The following is a 6,000-nucleotide window of genomic DNA, read 5'->3' on the forward strand; positions in this document are numbered from 1 at the left end:
ATACATAAACACGCAATACAGCCAAATTGCTCCACGTCATTTATTTTTGTGGAAAGCCAGTGCAGGCCTGAGCGGCGGTCATATTTTGTACCGCCATGCGGTACATCTAGTTGAATTGCCTACATACAAAATTGCCTTCAATAACATCTGTGATGATGCAACCATGCATGATACACTCTTTAAATATATGCTGTTTAAAAGTTTGGGTCAGTAAGATTTTTTGCATCATGCATTCATTTGATTAAAAGTGACATTAAAGACATTTACAATGCTACAAAAGATTTATATTTCAAATAAATGCTGTTCTTTTGAACTTTCTATACATTAAAACCCTCATCCTTCTCTCTCACTTTGTAACAAATCCTTCCCTCATGGGTCAAAATGACCCGAAGGCCTAAAATTATTATTATTTTTATTCAACTCTTTTTTTGTCCAGAAAGCTTATTCCATTTCATTTTGATAATATTTTTTCAAATTTTTAATGCAATTGTTTTGTTAATTTTATTTACCTTTAAACCTTTTTATCAATAAATAACTAATAATTTAAGCACAATCTTTAACATTCTTTTCAAAATAACAACATTTTATGCATAACCCTGTTAATTCAGATCAAAATATCTCACACTGGGAGTCTCTGCTGACCTACTGTGAAAAAAAAAAAAGAAAAAAAAAAAATTATATATATATATATCATGAAATTTCATGACTCTCGACACTAGATGGGCCCTAAAGTCATTGCCTAAAGGCATTTCTCTTCAGAATGCATTAAGATACAATTAAGATATAATGTAGACATTATATAAAATCCTTTTTAGATAAAGATTAGTTTTAATTTTGAGCGTGTTTTAGGTTTTTCTATGTATACTGAAGTATTCCATTCATTCCTAAGGGGGTCAAATTGACCCGCGAAGGAAGGATTTGTTCCTTTTTTTCATTTCAGTCACATAAAATCCTCAAATCCAAATTTGTTTTTGTGTGTATTCGTGGTTCAGGTGCGAAAAAAATGTCCTAAGGTCTTTAAGGTATTCAGCTTTGCCATCACCTGGATGAATAACATTCGAAACATTAAAATTGTTATATTTCACAATATTAATGTTTTTACTGTATTTTTGATCAAACAAATATAACTACGTATTTCATACACAGCTCTGAGAGTTTGTTTCTGGATACTTTGCATATTTTGCTATAATTAATTCTTCTAATCTGAACAGTTGGCAAAAAGCAGTTACTACCTATCGTGCCTCCAAAATCTTGTCAAATTTAATTAAATGTGACAAGAGGAAACATACAGAAGTAAGATGGAGAAAGAGTGAGGGAATAGATGACCAGTGGGGGAAAAAAAAAACGAGGAACAAAAACCAAAAAAAGTGAAAACAAATGAAAGGGGAAGAAAAAGAGAAAAAGCGGGACTGGTCACCTGGAGATCCCTGGCCTGGGCTGAGCCATGGGGAGGTGGTAGCAGTCGTCATGGAGAGGGGCTCTGGTTTCCATAGTAACAGCTGGGCCGGGGGTCAGCGGCTAAGGGAATGTGTTTGCACACAGAAGTGCATGCTGGGAGGAGAATCCTGCTGGGTGTGTGTTTAAGTGAGAGAGTTTGAAAGAGAGAAAGAGCGTTCTCAGTGGTGCCTTCAGAGTTGAAAAACCCCTGTGTTGCCATAACAAAGAGGAGAAATTAGTTTGGGGCTGTGAGGTAATTGTTGAGGCATTTTGTAGAGTTCTTTTAAGGTGCTAGATGAAATAATTTGGTTGATAAAATGTGAGGCACGGTTGTGATATGCTTCTGTTTTGGAGGTATCGCACAGATTCTCTTTATCACAGCTCAAAATCTTCGGTTTGAAAGCAAAACCTGTTACATATGGCAAACATGCACTTACATGACCCCAGTAAACACAAGGACATCCTCAAATTGATCTTCCTGAGCGAGACCGGAATCTCCACACACTCCCACTCCACAGACGCAGATGTAGAGAACATATAGAGACCCTTAAATCGAAAGGCCATTTCTGTACCCACACAAACCTAAACCGAGGTTCATGAGTCACAGAGAGATGTCAGCAAGACAGCACACATGGATGAATTCACGGATGAAGGTTTCTTGATATCTGTGGATGGAAGAGTACTGGTTCAGAGGAACACTTTTAGTACATTTAGAATACAGTGTGCTGTTCTGTTTCATCCTTTAGAACCTGAAACATTCCTTTAATGGCTTTAACAGCTTTTGTGGCATAATGTTTTAAAGAAATTAAAACTTTTATTAATCAAAGACGCAGTAAATTGATCAAAAGTGAGAGTAAAGACATTTACAATATTACAAAAATTTTGGCAGATACCAAAAACCGATACTGCAAACCGATATATTGGCTGATAAATCTAAATTCAAAATTTTATATATTTTTTTACTGTTCTCATTAGAATTTTACATAGCCTATATGACAGCACATGTCGCACTTAACTGTATTTTCCCTTTTTTTTAAGTGATTCCAGTCATTGGTAACACTTTACAATAAGGTTCATTAGTTAATATCAATGTATTAACTAACATGAACTAACCATGAGCAATACATATGTTGCTATATTTGTCAATCTTTGTTCAATCAGAATAGTCATTCATTGTTTGTTCATGTTAGTTCACAGTGAATGTTAACAAGATTTTAATAATGTCATTGAAATTAACATGAACAAAGATTAATAAATGCTGCATAAGTTCCACACATATATTGTTTACTTCTTGTGGCTATACTATTGAAAAAGTGAGTACCTTAACGTTTACAGATTGGCCCGATTCCCTTCCATTGTAAGTGCCTCAGTGTAACCTAGAAAAGGAGGGACAAGTTGAAATTAATTTTGTGGTACATTTGCTCACTCACAAACACTTTTCAAACTCCACCCACACTTGTTATATTCAAAGCCACCAAGTTCACGGAGTCAAACACACACAAACTCTGTCACACTCTTGAGGGATGTTGCTCCCAGAGTCGAACTGTCTGCAAGAGATGCAGTGAGATGGAAAACTTTAATCGCATTAAAAGAAAAACCTTCTCCTTTCATTTGGAAATTCCTCAGATTCCCCCTTTCTCTCCCACCCTCTTCCTTGTCCCTCCACTTTCCCAGTTCTCTCTCTTTCCGACCTTCCCCCTCCTCCTCCAGCACTTTCAGCCACTTCTATTGCTCCTGAATATCCCCCTCCCAATCTGCTCCAGTCTCTCTCCCTGTTTCGCTCCATCTCCCTCACTGTCTCTCTCTCTCTCTCTCGTTCTTTCTCGCTTTCTTTTCGTCTTGCTCCTGTGATTCTGTTCCTCCTCTTTCAGAAAGCAGACAGATCAAAGGCTCAGCCCCTCCTCTCTCCTCCAGAAGGTTTTGTCCCCATCTCTCTGTCACTCGCTCTTTGTGGACCTTTCCGGTTTCATGCCATGTTCAAACTCTCCTTTTGTCATCTGGCTCCAAAACACATTTACACACACGAGCACACAAATACACATGGTCACACACAACAGGGATAAACCACCTGAGGAGTGAGAGGGATTTTCAGTGCGGTTCAAAGTCTTAGTGACTGGAGGATTTTTGGACCTTAGGGGTCCTGGGGAAAGTTCACGGTTTAGACTCTTACACTCACACAAAACTTTGCAAAGTTTTACAAAGTTTTAATTATGGAAATGTAGCATCAGTGTTTCAGTAGCATCAGTGATCATCAGAAATCATGATTATAGTAATATAACTAAACTCACACACAAAAATATACAACAAACTTGACTGTGCCATCAGAGAGCCTGTCAACTCAAATAATCACAAGAGGGCAGTGCTGCACAATGTTAAAGTGATATTTCATCATTTACTCACCAAGCCTGTATGACTTTCTTCTGTGGAATACAAAAAGAGAAGTTATGAACAATGTACTAGTTGCTCTTTTCCATGCAATTACAAGAAACAGGAACTTTCAGTCTTAAAATGGACATTAAAGGAACAAAGTATCATGAAAGTGATTCATATAGCTTGTGCGTTTTATTCCAATAGCTTTAACGTTTATTCCAGGACAATCAACTTGCACTGAAACTGTATTATACTGTAAACACATTATTTATTTTATTTTAGCAAACTGAGTCAATTAAAATCAAGATTAATTATTATTACTATAGTCATGATTTTCAGTATTATAAGACATTATTATTTTGATTCAAAATTATTTTCTGTGGATACTGACAGCATGCTGCCGTCCATAGAGCTTAACTTGTAATGAACCCGGAACATTCCTTTACAAGGGATTTGTGGTTGAGGTTTAAATTAAGGCTGAGGTTTGTTTTGAGGCTGAGTGAAGAGAAGTCAAGTTTATTTTTATTTGTCATTTGCACAGCTTACACAGGGTTCACTGGGCATTGAATGCTTGAGACAAGGCTCAGACTGCAGTACAGCAGAATACAGACAATTGCAAACTACACTGACACGGTATGAAACAACACACAAGAGCTAATTCACAAAGTACAAATAAAGTGTCCAAATTTTGGGATGTTACGATTTTTTAAATGTTTAATATATCTTTTGTTGTATATATACAGGGTACGTACAGTATAGAATAGCACAGTATTGTGACAGTTTAATAAAGTGACAGATTGTGCTAACAAAAATACTATAGTAAACAGCATATTAAGTGAGCAACAATCAGTGACGTGATAGTTCAGGTTGAGACAGAGGTCAAAATTGAGGTTCAAACTAAGGTTATGAAGGCGGTTTTTATGTTCCGGTTAAGATTGTGGCTGTGGTTAGTTAGGAATGAAGCGCGGGTTAAGGGTAAGGCTGATTTTAGCCTTCAGTTTGAAGCTGGGACTGAGAATAAGCTTTGTTGGTTTGACGTTGAAGTTGGGATTCAGTCTTAAGTTAAAGGAATGCTCTTGGTTCTGTCGACAACATTTATGGAATATGTCAATTACTACAGGGAAATTTGTCCATTTGCTTTTGCTTATGAAGTAAGCCATGCAATAAAAAAATTCAATAATGTTAAGATAACATTCCAAAGTCCATAAGTATAATTTAAACAACTTCTAGAATGATCATTTTTATCAAGCTCGTATATTTAATTTCAGTAATTTCACTTAAATGCCAATGAAAATGATTAATTGTCATTTAAGTGAAATTATTGAACTTAAATATACGAGCTTGATAAAAATGATCATTCTAGAAAATTTCAGATGGCACTTAGAGGCTTTTGCATCTGAACTCTTCATTTATAATTATAATTTGTATTATTTATACTGTCAACTTCTACTTTTAAAGTAAAACATCAACTATGAGCCTTTCAAACAGTGAGGAGCATTTCAAATGTCCTCACAAGTTAAAACAAAATGGGCCCTTAAGTACAGCCAAACCTGTTCTCTCAAACACACACACACGCACACGCACACGCACACGCACACGCACACGCACACGCACACACACACGTTAACTTAGTTTACCATCTAAATGGGAACATAGGCGTAATGGTTTTAATACTGTATAGTGTATCTTCTATCCCCTTACACTAACCCTATATCTTAAACCTACCCATCACACAAAAGTGTCTGCATTTAAAAAAAAAAAATTACAATCTTTATTTTTATACCAAATGAGGACATCCCTAAAGGGAGGTTTTTAGAGATTTTTACTCACTTTTGGGTATAAATTTGTCCCCAAAATATAGTTAAGTAGGTACACACATACACACACACACACACACACACACACACACACACACACACACACACACACACACGCCTACGTCTGGTCTATCTACTAATGAAAATGATTGACCAGGTGATCCAGGTGACATTTCAATCAAATAGAGAAGAACACATAAATATATATATATATATATATATATACAGTATATATTACTCAACTGCTTTCACAGAAGCTCTATTGCTCTCATTCAGGACACATTTCTAGTACATATAATCACATTTGATCAAATACAATATTTAAAGTCACACTGCTCAAAGATTTTCCTGGTATGATACAAACGTCCACATGAAA

Source organism: Rutilus rutilus (assembly GCF_951802725.1).
Source record: "Rutilus rutilus genome assembly, chromosome: 19".
In the NCBI taxonomy this organism is placed as follows: domain Eukaryota; kingdom Metazoa; phylum Chordata; class Actinopteri; order Cypriniformes; family Leuciscidae; genus Rutilus; species Rutilus rutilus.